The 16,444-nt window shown below is 36.7% G+C and overlaps 1 pseudogene; it reads right to left on the bottom strand.

Moving 5' to 3' along the window:
* Positions 1-9,496: 9,496 nt before the first annotated feature.
* On the bottom strand, positions 9,497-10,583 carry LOC138076277 (small ribosomal subunit protein eS4, X isoform-like; annotated as a pseudogene).
* Positions 10,584-16,444: the final 5,861 nt, after the last annotated feature.

Here is a 16,444-nt window from a genome sequence, read left to right as displayed (position 1 = left end):
CGTCTCTGGGGTCACACAGAGTCAGACACGACTGAAGCGACTTAGCTTAGCTTAGCTTAGCTTAGTGTGATTATAGGCTAAAAGGAAGAAAGTAGAAAAGGAATGGTTGAAGATGTGGAAGAATGGCCATTATTCATAGCAGAGGTCAGCAAACTATGGTTGAGAGTCAAGTTTGACCTGCTACTTATCATATTTGCTCATAGAATGTTCTAACATTTTTTAATAATTGGAAAAAAAGAAAAATAACATTTCATGACTCATAAAAATTTCACATTTCAGTGTCCATATGTAAAATTGTATTGGAACACAGATGCATTGATTTATCTACATACTGTCTATAGCAGCATTAGCATTGCAACAACAGGGCTGAATAGTTGCAACAAAGACCATATGTCTTGAAAAAGCATAAAATATTTATTATCTGGACTATTACAGAAAAAACTTGTTGACCACTGATTTATAGCACAATTCCTAAGAAGAGAGAGGGAGAATATGGGATCAAGGGCACATGCAGAGGTATTAGCCAAGAAAAGGAAAAAAGATGCTTCGTCCTACAAAACAGGGAAAGCGTGATGGGACTGTACAAATATAAACAGTTTTGTAGGGGCTGGAGGAGAAAGGGGAGGGAGCTCCCCTCACCACCACATACACCCCACACTTGAGGTGAAATGTGTTAGCTTCCATCGATCATGACATTCTAGAGGACAAAAACTGTGTCGTATTCATCTCTGTCTCCCACACAGCTTTCAGCACACTACCTTTCTTTCAGCCACTCTCACTAAATATTTAATTGAATTCCAGGTGAAACTCTATTATAAGCACATTCCTAGAAACCTCTGCCCTTAGGGCCTTGCATTTAATTCTCTTACTATCTGAGCCCACATTTATTAAAGTTTGATGTTATGTTTAGAGGTGTAAAGATAATGGAAGCTGGCTTCTCATTCAGTTAATTTCCAGTTCACTAAATGGAGTCAATGTAGTCAAAGAGAGTTAATGTTCTTATTAAAATTGCCCTGTTTTCCCTTTTCTTTCAGCCTGAATAGTATTGTATATCTCTAAAGGGTTTTAAAAATAAATACAAATATCAGGTGTTAACACAGATTTTTAAAAAGCTACTAACAAGGTAAAAGGAAAATAGAAACCATAGGAAAGTTGAAAAGTTAAGGGGGAAAATTATTATAAAGTAGAATATATGGCAACTCTTTAGTTATTTTATTTAGCCAGCATGTTAGGTTTTAAGAGTTTGAATTCTAACACCTTTGGGTATATACTACTCATTCACTGCCACTATCACAGTTTCTATTGTCTTATACCTACTCGTAGGAATACACTGCCGGCTCAGACCTGACCTTTAATTACAAATTAAATTTGTAATTGCTAATGAAGAGTCATCTGAAATCATAAGAACAGTGATTAGCTTAAGGTTTATGTTTATCATGACTTAAATATACTTGCACACATACACATACAAGAATATTTACATAAATATACATAAACTCACCCCAATCAGCTCTCTCTTGGAAAAGTAACAGCGTGACAGTGGTAATCATATGGCAATATATAAATATATCCAACCATCATGTTGTACACTTTAAACTTACACGATATTGTGTGTCAATTATAAGACAACAAATGAGCAAATATAAATAAGCACCAAATTTTTTAAAAAGTGACAGCATGTATGTGGAAGTGTTAGTGACTTTACCTATTAATCCATTATGAATGTGAAGGTTGATTTTGCAAGCACTCAGTTATCTAATCTTCTTTAGCCCCCCCAGTAAATTTTTCCCATCTCCAAAGGGAGCTATTCATGTAGCAATATATGATGATACTTTTCTTGGCATGATCATCCTTGTTATTAATCATCTAGCAGGCATAGATTGCTGAAAATAATACTCTGAATTACTGATGATACCATTATAGTGCCCAAATGACAGAGAAACACATCTATACAGGCAACATAATAGTACAGAAAAGGCAGTGGCACCCCACTCCAGTACTCTTGCCTGGAAAATCCATGGACGGAGGAGCCTGGTGGGCTGCAGTCCGTGGGGTCGCTAAGAGTCGGACACGACTGAATGACTTCACTTTCACTTTTCACTTTCACGCATTGGAGAAGGAAATGGCAACCCACTCCAGTGTTCTTGCCTGGAGAATCCCAGGGACGGTGGAGCCTGGTGGGCTTCCGTCTATGGGGTCCCAGAGTCGGACATGACTGAAGCGACTTAGCAGCAGCAGCAGGCCCATTTTCATACTCACAGGCTGCTGCCTGTAAACTAGACACTTGTCTAACAGGTCTAAAGTAAAGGACAAACGTGCAGTCAAATGATAGCAGAAGCTTTGGGGGTGGGAGGCAGAGCAAGAGAGAGAGAAGGCATGTATAAAGAAAAAACTCAAAACCTTTTGCATGTTAATCAATTCATTTGGGATATGAAATTTCAAATATGGAAGTTTCCATTTCTTCTTTCCAACTGCATTAGTTTTCAAAAAAATACAAATTTTTGGTTCTTTGCCATTTTCCTCAAAAAAATCACTCTGGTACCAGAAAAAATACCCAAAACAAAACAGTGCATAAAGGTGACAGAAACAGCAATAAAAATATTCTGTTAACTGTTGATCTCTACTGATAGAGGTGCACCTTTAAGATCACTTGTTTTAAATGGTATCCAACTCAGCATAGATAAAGACTAGGAGAAATAGGATATGATTGTCAAGTGAACATTTTTTTATTAAGTATCTTATTTAAGGCTTTCTAACTGAACAACATTTAAATGCATTAAACCAAGATAAATGTTGGGAAGCTGAGATTTTTTTAAAAAAATGAATGAAATATAATTTATTAGCAGACTAGTCTTTGGAAGGAGTCCCAGTTATTCACAAGTAAAGAAAAAGAACGTATAATAGGACTAATAGTTGTACTAATGAACAAGATCAGGTTCTATTGTCACCATTTAGCTTTGACACATTAGAATTTAAGGGAATATAGCTAAGTTAAGAGATCTGTAAGAACAAATCAGAAAACTATTACATTTGCATTTTAAGTCATCTTTCTAGTCTCCTATTTATCCCATATTATAGAATTACTCTGTGATACTTTTCAAAACCAGTATCATTTTTAATTCATCCTGTTCCAAGAACAAAAGGTTATATATTGTTATAGTTAAGTCCTATTTCTTGTCTTAGAGAGTTCACAGACTGTTATCTTACCCGGAAATTTCTTCATTGTTAAATGATGGGATCAATGGACTTCATCCCTAAAAATTCATTTTTAATAGGAATATCAATTTAAAATATTATACCTATATTCCTAGGGACAGAAGTAGTTTCTTAGTGACTTCTATAAAGATTTTTTGAAAATGCCCCAAGGTACGGGTCTCTTAAATAAGAGAATAATGTAGTTTGCCCCCTTTTTAGCACTCACTTCAAACATAGTTTTCATAACACATGTGAATAATCTTTATGTGCCCATCTCTTTTCCTGCATCTTCATCTATCAAGTTATTCCATAGCCAACCCAAGCTCTATACTGTCTTTTCTATCTAACCTAAAGCCATGTAGTTCTCACCAAATGATTCCATTCATGCCCCCCCACAACCTCCCCATCTCCAGTGATAGTATCCACCCAAACAGCCAGAAGCCTGGCTCCCCAGTTGAGCTTGAGTTATTCAAATCACTCTGTTTTTGACAAGAAGAAAAGCAATACAGTAATCAGGTGATAAAGTCCTATCTAAAAGCAAAGCTCAAAATGTCTGTGTATAATTTGGCTAACTACTTATCAGATATGAAATTCAGGTCCGTATGGCGAACCAGACATTTTCCCGTTATGTGCTTGGCTTGCAGATCTACTCCATTCGTGATTTGTCTTCAATCTCTAAACTGTTTCACTGGTGTCTATGATATGATTTGGCTCACTGAAGCTTAAACTTTTGAGAAGCAAAAAATGCTATTATTTTTATATTTGGTTATAGCTATCCACTTTCATACAGTGCATTTAGGAACAGGAAGCATCCCTTTAAACACTATCCATTTATCTAACATATAAAAAGAAAGACTTTAATTCCTTATATTAGCTACTAAGGACTATTGCTTGTCAAATACATTTCTCTAGTTAAATAATTAAAAGCCAGAGTGCTTGACCGAAAAGAGCATTAGTTTAAACTAAGAAAATGGTCCCTTGAAATATTTATGTCTTACTTTTCCCATCAGTAAAATGGGATAAAGTTACAAGTGGTGCTTCTTTCTTGCATGGCTACTTAAGGATGAAAGAAATGTTTAAAACATCTCAGGAGAAAATTCAAGTCCATCAAAAGGTTGAATAAATTCAAGTTACCCAGCACAACCCCTTCAAAAGGCCATATGAAATTGGACTCAGAAAGGGAGAATAGTTGAAATGTTTTTTCTTTCTCTCCAAGAATGATTTCTTACTTTTCCAATTTAGTAATGATATTTCTGTTTATTCTGTGCTCTTGATATTCAGTAAAAAGTCATTTCAATTTTGGCAATATATTCACTGAAACCTTTTGGGTTTTATTCTCTCTGCAAATATTATAAAATTGTATTTTTTTCTATAAATTTAGCAGCAACATTTACAAAATTGTTGCAATACAGGTCACCTTATCATCTCTTTTGTCCTATGAAATTCTCTACAACTAAACTGAAATCTTACTATTTTCCACAGCACAGTATGTCCCTTGCCTCAAGAGGAAAGAATAGTCAGTTGCAGGCAGATTCATGTTGATGTATGGCAAAACCAATACAATATTATAAAGTAATTAGCCTTCAATTAAAATAAATAAATTTAAATTAAAAAAAAATAAAAACGGAGTAAGAAATTTCTACTTTGTAAACCCTTTTTCCTTCTGGTCCATCTGCTGTAGATTTGATGGGGGAGGGGGTTCTCATCATCAATCAATGTCTCAATAAGCATTTCTTATGTTAATAACCGTTAGAGTTGTGAACTTAATGCTGAATGAATATAAATACAAAGCTCTTCTGTATGTACTCTTACTGTGTGGACATTTTAGTCTATCTAACATAGTTTCATTTAACACATGTCATGAATTGACAGAAAGCTTCTGTTGACAGAAAAAGTGTTCTTGAAATGGCTTACATATTGGCAGACGTGTTGATCTGAAATGTGACATGTTTGTTAAGGCCCATTAGCAAAGCCTGAATACCTCTTGATGTGCAAGTGTCTGTACTCTGAAAGAAACTGACCTCTGACTTCAAAGAGATCACGTTAGGCAAACAAGTACAAGCAAAATCACAGGCCCTGCTCTTGGACATAGCAACAGTTGAAGCACATCTCTTCTGTATTTGGAAGAAAAGGAGGGAAGGGAGAAAAATTGTTGGCAAAGGGGATAGTAAGGATGATTGGTACTTGAGGAAAAGGCCCAAGAAGTTTTATCAGTTGGAGAAATTTTTAACAAGGCTGAAAATATGTTATCAGCTGTGGAACAGCCACTAGAGGAGAGAAATTGTAAGATACCCTGTCTGATCCAATTTTCACAACCCTGTTGTGATGGGTGAGAGGAGGAAGTGTGCACAATCTTTCCAGCTTTTCATCTGTTTTCTATTGAGACAAGCTCAGAAAACACAAACTGGAAGCTGGTGTTAAACAATAATTCTGTCCTCTGAATAGCAACCTGTGTGTTACCAGTGTTATCAAATATTCTAAAGACAGCTATCTAAAATCTTTGTACATTTTATGTCTATATTCTAAAAACACTTCTGCAAGAACTTGTTCACAGCATTGAGCATCCCCCAGCGCGAAAGGGTTGTGGGAGGCACTAAAGATATAAATGTGAATAATGTGGAGCCTTTATCTTTGAGATCCCAGTTTATTGGTATCTTTCTAGAAATGCAAACACATCACTACAGTATGATATTGTAAGGTGGATAGTAGAGTAATAAGTGAAGACATGTGAAAGAGAGAGAAAATTATGGCCTTTTCTCTCTGTGTGCAAGGGATATGGAGATAGGTTTTAAAGGGAAGGCAATTTTGAGCTAAATCTTAAAGGGGGAGCAAGAGTTGACTGATGAAGGAAAGAAGAGAGAATAAGGAAGCAGAGAACCATCTCTCAGTTAATACTGGCCTGTGGTCCGAGAATGGTCTTCTGTTCCAGAGTCTCCTATTTATCACCAAAGATTTATGGGTCATTGCAGATTCAAAGTCGCTCCTCAAATTGTTGCCTGGGAAACTCCCCAGCTATGTTATACTTTCCCAGTATATGATTAACTGTAACAAAACTGACAATGGGATATATTAGGTTCATAAGTTTTAGCATCATGTCTCTCTGGGATAGCAAGAAAGCCAGAGTTAAATGGCTGGGCACTTGTTTTCCAGGCACTCTCAGGCATAAGGAATATTTTGTATGAATACATTAATATTTTCCCAATTAGATGCTTTTACCCCAGGCTTTCCAATTTTTCTGCTGTTGAGTTTCAACTGGAACTACATAATGCCCAGCTGTAGATTTTTTATTTTTAATCCCAACGTCTTCTTCCAATTAAAACATGTATCTCTTACTCTAGGGGCCTTACCTTCTTCTGTATGTAAAACAACAATCATCTCCTCCAGGCAAGTAAAATAATGTATCGTAATGTAAGGCTCAGCAGCTCATTCAGGAGTGGGATTACACACTGAGACCTTCTCGTGCCACCTCTAGTCACCTATTCTGGTCCACTGCCCTGAAAGAAGGCCTGGGAGCAGATGCGTGAACGTTCTTGCAGTACCTCAAAGGTGAATTTAGAAAAACAGCACACACAGTGTGTAGTTGCTTGAAGAAAATGTTGAAAAGGAATCTGTTCATCAATGAAAAAAAAAAAATCACATCTTTGAAAACCTAGTAGACCAGATGGCATTGTGTCAAATCCGGCCTAAGGGTGGAGTGTGGAGGCAGAGTTCAATTTCCTTAATATCTGAAGGCTTAAAATCACAGCAGTTAAAATTGTTTGAACAATAGCCTTAACTTTAAATTCTTTTTCTACAATTAAATTAATTTAGCATAATTAATTTTAATATGAAAATTATAATATCATTAATTTTTCACTGTATCAGTAACAGGAAATAGAACACATAAAATTTAGAAAAAGCCAAAGTCAAAAATCAAAATCACCTATTACTTGATGTCCAAGAGATAACTACTTTTTATGATTTTGATTCTACTTTTCTAATTATCCTATGCTTAAAACACTGAACTTGCAGTGTGTATATTGTTTTAAACTCATACACAATCCCTAAATTCCTTTAATTCCTCACCAGTCTTCTTTTATACATTTTAGTTGTAATCATATTTGTTTATATTTCTGGTAAATTTCTTCACTAATTATTATCTTTTAAACATTTATATTTTTATATAGTCATAATGCTGACTTTAATGGCTATATGATATTCTATGACATTGATAAATATGTAATAAGTAATAAGTATTGATATTAATTACATATATAATAAGTAATATGTAATACTTGTAGTTTATTAAGTCTTAAATTTATTGCTTCCACCTGGTTTCAGGGTGGCTATAATATATAGTAAATTAAAGCAAAGGGAAAAATAAATAAATAAAGGGGAAATGAAATAATGTAGTCATAGGCTTCCTGGGTCAAAGTGATACTGTACAGACACAATGTAATAAGCATCAGTAGACAACATTAAAGTCACCTCACTGTGCATGGCCGGGAAATGGTAGCAATATAATGCCCAATTTTGTCTCAGTCATCATAATCCCGTTTCATAGATAAATATGGGCTTCCCCCATAGGTGACTCAGTGGTAAAGAATCCTCTTGCCACTGCAGGAGATGCAGGTTCAATCCCTGATCTAGGAAGATCCCCTGGAGAAGGAAATGGCAACCCACTCCAGTATTTTTGCCGGAGAAATCTCATAGACAGAGGAACCTGGTGGGCTACTGTCCTAAGGGCTGCAAAAAGTGGGACATGACTTTGTGATGGAATAACAGCAGCAACAACAATCAAAAACTATCAGGCTTCCCAGGTGGCTCAGGTGTAAAGAATCCGCCTGCCAATGCAGGTGATGCAGGTTCGATCCCTGGGTTGGGAAGATCCCCTGGAGGTGGGCATGGTAACTCACTCCAGTATTTTTGCCTGGAGAAGCCCATGAACAGAGGAGCCTGGTAGGCTACTGTCTATAAGGTTGCAGAGTTAAATACGACTGAAGTGACAGCATACACGTAGATAACTATCAGCAATTATAGAGGCAAAGATTAAAATCTTGCTTTGGCCTCAAAAGAGTAGCAATACCTGTAGTATCCCTGGTTGTCAGCTAAAGTTATCAGGAGTCACCCATGAATCCCTCAGGATTCCAGATAAAATGTATTTACAGTTCTTTCTATTCTTACTCTAAGGTAAGAAATTCTTAGAATATCTAGACAGAGTTTAAATGAGACTGTGATCAAAAGTCTTTTTTACTATTTATTTGCAAGACTGATGGCTTTCCTTCAATGGCATGTTGATGTTCCAAATTAAGATAGGTGTGAAAGGTTCTTTAGCCTGATAACCCGAATTAAATAACACCATCGTCTAATACAAAGGAACACATATACACTCTGATCACATTTGTATATAAAAATCGTGTGTGTGTGTGTGTGTGTGTGTGTGTGTGTTTTAGTCTCTCAGTCGTGTCCAACTCTTTGCGACCCCATGGACCCATCAGGCTTCTTTGTCCATGGAATTCTCTAGGCAAGAATACTGGAGTGAGTTGCCATTCCCTTTTCCAGGGGATCTTCACAACCCAGGGATTGAACCCAGGTCTCCTGCATTGTAGGCAGATTCTTTACTGTCTGAGCCACCGAGGAAGTCAATTATATACCAGTACAATAAGGGTGTATAATTTCCTTCCCTCCAGAGTTAAAAATTAGAGCCAAACATGCTTGGATCATGGTTTCATGTAATAGTGCTCTTTGATAAAAATAGATATGAATAATGAATACTAAACAGGAAGCTGACTATATGAACAGGAAAGAAAATGCATTCCTCATTTCAAAGAAGTCAGTCACTAGCATTAATAGCAAGCCTGGGGATTAAGCTCATTAAAACACCTGCCTAAAGGAGAAATCTAATTTATTTTTTTGTATGTCTTCATGTTGTATGATTAATATAAAGTGTGGAGGTAGATTTTGTGATCTGGACCATGATCTTAATCTGCATAAAACACTTTTATATAGTTTCCTTATATGAGTATCATAGTTAAGTTCAATTAATGGTATTCCAGATTTGAAGTTTGATTGTGAAGTTGATTTTGTTTTCTTCACCTTTAATCAGGCCACTGAGAGAATGGAGAGAAATGTATATCTGGATAATTGATCTTGTCTGTGAACTCCTCTGCCAGGCACTGAACACTCAGGATGGAATCCTTGTGTTCTTAGGGCCTTGTACTTTTTCTGGGTGCATTTTAGGCATCCAGTGTTTACCACTGACTGGCTCCATATCTTTAATTAAGTACAAAGACTTTGAGAGTCATGTCACCTAGAGATCATTTTATACACTGCTCTGTTGGCTGCCGATCTCTTCTCTCCTCAGGAATGCTGAGGCAGATATCCTTTCACGAGAGATCCATGGTCCGTTGTCTGTGCCAATAACGAAATTGTTGGAGAGCTGGATGGCAAAGCTGTTGCCATTAGCATCTTTTACGTGAGCTACATCAAAAGAACCAGGATGTCTCTCCCTGTCGGTGATCATAGCAACTCTTCCCAAGTTGGCACCTCCAGTCACCATGCACAGGTTGCCAGCATTAAATTTGATGAAATCAGTGATATTTCCAGTCTTCAAATCAATTTGAATGATGTCATTCACCTTGATGAGGAATTCGGGGTAGCAGATACTGTGGGCATCATGGGTCACAGGATGAGGGATTCCTTTTGTGCCCAGGAAGATCTGTCTTACTTTCCACAACTGATACTTGGCCTCCTCAGGTGTAATATGATGAGCAAAGCAATCCCTGATGTCATAGATCAGAGGAAAATTCTCTCCAGTCTTGTCAATGCTGATGACATCCATAAAATCATCAGGGTAGGTTGTATCAGTGTGGACCTTGCCATCAATCTTAACGAAATTCTGTATACAGATCTTTTCTACTTCATCCCTTGGGGCATACTTAAGCCTGTTCCTTCAGTTCAGTCACTCAGTCGTGTCTGACTCTTTGCAACCCCATGAATTGCAGCACACCAGGCCTCCCTGTCCATCACTAACTCCCGGAGTTCACTCAAACTCATGTCCATCGAGTCGGTGATGCCATCCAGCCATCTCATCCTCTGTCGTCCCCTTCTCTTCCTGCCCCCAATCCCTCCCAGCATCAGAGTCTTTTCCAATGAGTCAACTCTTCGCATGAGGTGGCCAAAGTACTGGAGTTTCAGCTTCAGCATCATTCCTTCCAAAAAACACCCAGGACTGATCTCCTTCAGAATGGACTGGTTGGATCTCCTTGGAAAATGATTTGGCGGAAACATTCCCTCAGCTTATGGGAACGGGTAGCTGAATGAGGAGCAAACACACCAGTCAGTATATCCAGCATGCTATGCTCTGGAGCTGCTACACGTTTCAGGTGCTACTTGGGACCACAAGTCATGGCTGCCCTAGGCATGAAAAGAATTCCTCTGTATTTCTAACACTGGTTACTGATATCATCATCCATGCTGTCCCCCAAATAAAAAATCCTGGATTCAGGGCTCCCCCTCATTCCCACCTATCTGCTGACCTACTTCCTTAATACCTTTCCTTTCCATAACTAGGGCTGCTACTGTCTTCATTCAGAGCTTTGTAACCTTTTCCTATTGGATATTTCAACTGTCTCATTTGGTGTCCTTTTTTTCCAGACCTTCTCTCCTGTTCATTCTCCTGAATCATCTAATAACAAAACACAGGTGTAGTCAAGCAATTTTTACATCCCCTATAAGTACAAACTGATTCTTAGTTGAATTCCAAATAAGCCAGCATTACAAATGCACAATCCCGTATCAAGATCAAATAAACTTACCATTTTCACAGTAAAGTTTTTAGCTTCTTCCACATATACATTAGTCATGCCTCAGACTCTGTATATATTTTAGCTCTTCTGCCTAGAATACTTTTCTCCTTTTCTGCAGAAGAACTCTTACTCATCCCTTAAGATTCATTTTCCATATCACCTCTTCTATGAAGCCCACTGTGACTATCTCAAGTAACATGATAGCAGTGGAGACACAGTGCATTAAAGTTATACTGTCTGGCTTTGGATACTGACTCTGTCAGTCACTTAACTGAGAAGTCACTTAACAAGTCACTTAACTAGCCTATTCCTCAGTTTTCTCATCAATGAAATGGAGATGGTAAAAGTAACTTACCTCAGAGGCTTGTTGCAATTGTTATGAGTCAATTTATATGTGTAAAGTAAAACACTTCAGTCTTAGTTAAGTACTTGATAACTATTAGCTATTTTTATATAGCTTATTCACGCCTGTCTTTATGTTCTTATACATTTTTCAATTAGAGGATGTATCCCATTATGTTTTATCTATTTCTTTATATAGGTCCCTCCCTCTAGGTGGAAAACCACTTAGCTTGCTGCCTGTGTCTTATTCATCTCTTTAACCTGTCAGCACTGAATCAGATTCTGAGCATATAGTAGTCAGTGAATGTAAAATGAATATGTGAATGAATGAATGAACCCAGGTAAATAATATGCTAAAACTATTTCTGTATGTCTCATATAAATCAGAGTAGATTCAATCTAGTCAAGTACCTATAGACTTGTGTTAGTGAAATAAAATATAAGAAACTCCTCCCTGCCTTGAACCCCAAAGCAGTTCCATAGCTCTTTTGTGTGCATGTTTACTCACTTGGTCATGTCTGACTTTGAGACCCTACAGACTGTAGCCTGCCAGGCTCCTCTGTCCATGGGATTTCCCAGGCAAGGATACTGGAGTGGGTTGCCATTTCCTTCTCCAGGGGATCTTTCTGACCCAGGGATTGAACCCCCATGTCCTGTGTCTCCTTGTATTGGCAGGCAGATTCCTTACCACTGATAGTTCTTTTACTTATGATATAACCTTCCCATTGATATGGAAAAGCCACTGGTCCTGTTAAATTATTATTTTTTTCCTTTTCTTTTTTTACCTGCTCAGTTCCATATTTTTGGTCCCATGTTAGACATCTAATTCAGCATAAAAAGAAATCCTTATAATCAAAGTTGATGGTCACTAAGAAATAAATGTATCCTTTGTGTTCTCAGAATGTTTGCTTCATTTACTCTTTTCTCTGGATAAATGCTGTTTTCTAATGCCTTTGTGCTGATAAAGAGAAAGAAGGGTAGGGGAAAACCTGGATACTTTCATCTCTGGGTCACTTTGCATAAAGACTTCTTTGCAGCCGTGTTCAGATGATTTATATACATATTGTATCTGCAGCAGCAGCAATTATAGCAATACCTGCCATTTAACCTGCATCATTCTGCGTGGCTGTTCACTGGCTGCTTAACCTAGCATCTGATACTTTGGTAGTCTAGTATCCAAATAGAATGAAGAGTCAGAAATATAAAGCTCTAGTAGACTTGTATACTTTGATAGGTAATGGTGTGTGGTTTCGGGGGTGTCTTAGTTTGCATTATCCAAAAGTATCTACCTTTTTAATCTTTATAGAATTAAGACGTATTTTTATTTTCCCAAGTTAGGAATCAAACAGCAGAAAGAAACATAAGTGGTCTCCTCTATGTACTTTTTCTATTTAAGGAAGAGCCTGTTTTATAGTCTTTTGTGAGCTCCCAAACACAATGTTAACAAAATTTGATGTAAACCAATTTTCACAATATTTGAAAGACAAACTGAGGCCAATACAAATCAAACTACCCATGAAATTACTAAATCTGTCTAACAAAGCTAGTTAGATGCTCTATACTGGTCATATATAATTTGTAACTAAATCACAGAACTGTTGAATTTAATGTAATAAATCAGAGAGCTTGGCTTATCCCACCAATTTAAAATTCCTTCCTTCTTTATGATGAATTCCTTTCTCTTCATTCCTCAGTTGCCAGGGTTTCATCATTTCTTCGTATCTCCTCTTCCTCAGACTCCCTGCTGCCTTGCTTCTCTCCTGCCAGCGTTGACCATCACTTATTCATCACTTTGACCATACCTCCTTTTCTATGCCTCGGGCACTTCCCAGTGTCTCCTATGTTGCACAAAATCTCTGCACTTCAAGCTTCATCACACTCTAAGAAGGGGCACCAGACTTCCTTTTTTCTCCTTTAACCTCCCATCACATGCCTAAATCTCCTGCCACCCAAGCTTCCTCAAAGTTCCTCTTATTATAGTAAAGCTATTGCCCCTGTTTCTGGGATTTTCCCAAAGTGCCATTACTGGGAATTCCCTTTTCTTCTGGCTAGTGAAGCAATCCCTTCTCTGTTAGTTCAGATACCCCATTTCTGCAATACAATCTTCTTAAATAACTCAGTCTACATGTGCTTGGACACGCTCTGAATTTTTTTTTCCTTTTTTCTTCACCCTCCTAAATTGTATTTTCTTTTAATGAATCCATTAAATTCACCCATTTCACTGAATGTTTGCATGCTAATTCTCTTCAGTCATGTCCAACTCTTTGTAGCCCATCAGGCTCCTCTGTCCATGGGATTCTCCATGCAAAAATAATGGAATGGGTTGTCATGCCCTCCTTCTGGGGCTCTTCCCAACCCAGGGATTGAACCCCTGTCTCTTAAGTCTCGGGCATTGTAGGTGGATTCTTTACCACTAGCACTCCTTGGGAAACATGTATGTGTGTGTATATATATATATGTATTTGTGTGTGTGTGTGTATACATATATATATATATATATATATTAGACTGCCCTTTCTTGTACTTTTATGTTTATTATGTTGTCTTTGTCCTACACACGTAAAAAGTTTCTAGTTATCAATATCCGAGTAACTACCACAACACTTAGTGCCTAAAACAGCAACCATTTTATTACATCTTTTGAATTATTTAGGACAAGAATTTGAGAAAAACTCAGCTCAGCGATTCTTGCCCCATAGTAACAACTAGGGTAACTTCATGATACACCTTTGGTGGATAGGTAGATTTGGAGGGTTCATGATGGCTTTACATATGGGTTAGGCATCAGGAATGGCCAGAATCCTGGGCTCAGTTCAGATCATTTGATCAGAGTGCTACTATCTGGCTTCTTTGTGACAGTCTTAGTGTAGTTATTCCTCTCATGTTGCAACTCAAGGCTCCTGAAGACTCAAGAGACTCCAAGAGGCTAGACTGGAAGCTTTATAGTTTCTTAGGAACTAACCTTGAAATCTCCAAAACATCACTTGTGCAGCCTCTATTGGTAAAGCAAATCATTAAGGCTAACTTAGAATGAAGGCAAGGGAAATTAAATTCAAACTCTTGATGAGAAGGATACCACAGGAATATGTAGCTAATACATGTTACATATATAGATATAGACATCTGGATATGACATTTGATAAATGATTTTCTGATTTTATGAAACAATATTGAAAAGAATTATATTAATTGCACCTAAAATACATGCTAAGTCGATAAAATAGTCAAACTTTAGAAAACATATCTCTGTTGTACTACTCCTCCCATAGCTTGCTAAGCAACTTTTATTTTTTAGCTAGATAGATTATAATCTTCTTGGGTACAGTGTATTTTTCATTTTTATATCCCTAGCAACTCTCTCAGTCTTAGTACATAGTAAACTCTCAAATGTTTGTTGAATTGAATTGAGTTAGTCCTGGATTTTGACATTGACGTGGCCAACTTATTGACTTCTTTGAATATACTGTAAAGAAGGGTGAAGGTACCTTGAAAATACAGCCTTATCAAGGGTACATCTAACATGACGTACTGGTATATGCCAGCATATATGTGCGTGTGTGTGTGTGTATGTGTGTGTGTGTACGTGCCAATTAATACGGTTCTAATTAATGCAGGTGATGGTATCTGTTAATCTTCATCTTTCTTCATGCGGTAGAATTTTCAAGGGACCATTCACTTGGCGTGTCTATATCCAAGTAACTGAATGGATTGGATAGCAAACATTCTGGATTACTTCTGACAAGCTTTAGTTATTTTCTAGAAAAGAGGGGCAAACAAAACGATTCTAGGGGCAAACAAAATGATTCTACTATGCCTCTTTGTCATCAGAGAAAATTCAAGCTAGTAAGAGTCAATAATAAGAATTGACATATCTTTTTTGAATTCACAGCTTTTCATATACAAAGCAAATTAAAATTTTCTTTTAATCTTGGATGGAATTTCCTTCTTTAAGCTGTGATCTTGTGTTTCCCTGGTAATTTCAAATGTAAAGAACTCTTGGCTGATGAACCTGTTATATAAGCAGAGGCATTGCTGTTCATTGTGTGAGAATCAGAAACTCTGCTGCAATTCTCTTGTCATGTCCCTGACCAAGTTACAGAATTTTGATTGGAAGGATGGGTATATTTTGTAATTTGTTTTAATCCTGAGGCAATTTTGAGATTCATTTCAAATTACTTACTAAATTCATTTCTAGTTTATTTTCTGCAGGTATTAGGGAAAAAAATCACCTCTTGTTTCAGAAAGTCCTATCTACTTATTAGAACTGTTTATCTCTTCTATTAGGATAATGCATTTAAAAATTCTCTTAACTATTCATTAGAATTTTACATCATTTCTCCTTATTTTACTAATATTAGTTGACAATGCTTGGTTAAAACTTATTTAGAGAACTGAAGTATAAAAATATTGCTATTTATTTCCATGACATGTTTTCCAAAGATTTTTCTGTTCCTATTTGCAGACTTGACAAATAAGGCATAAGATGATAGAATAATTCAGCAAGGTCATTTAAGACAATAGTAGACCTGGGAAGCTTATATACTGTTTCATGATCATTTTGTTTTTTTTCTAGATCTTTCCAACTCTGTTGTCCATCTTTAAATACCTTTTTCAACATTAATGAATTCAATAAGCTTTTACATTTAATACATTGTTTACAGACTATAGTCTTTCCATTGGAGATATTATTTTACTGATAATTTGTTTAAATTGCTTTCTATTTCTATATCCTTTGTTTTTATTTATAGTTGTTTATTATTATAAATCATTTCTTTATATACATTCACACAAAATTCATATATATGGAATTTTATTTCTAATTTCACAACCTTTGCCCCTCCCTCTCCCCAAAATTTGAAAGTAACTTGGTTTTCTGCTGATTCTTTTTTTCCATTTGGCGACCATTTTATTTCACTGTTTTTGAAGTGATGCAGTAACAGAAAAATGGCTGCCTTTTGTTTATTTCCTTGTACATTAACATGATGACATCATCAAAGATATTAGCTACAATATGCATATCTTTAAGAACCCAGAATTACACTATAAGCCAGAAACCCTTGTTTTCCTTTTTCTTTTAATGCCCCAAGGTTTTCTAGCTTTAGCGCGTCTCTTGTTTGCAG

The sequence above is a fragment of the Capricornis sumatraensis genome, chromosome 3, assembly GCF_032405125.1.
Source record: "Capricornis sumatraensis isolate serow.1 chromosome 3, serow.2, whole genome shotgun sequence".
Lineage (NCBI taxonomy): Eukaryota > Metazoa > Chordata > Mammalia > Artiodactyla > Bovidae > Capricornis > Capricornis sumatraensis.
Note: the sequence above shows the minus strand (reverse complement) of the source record. Positions and strands in the feature narration are given on the sequence as shown.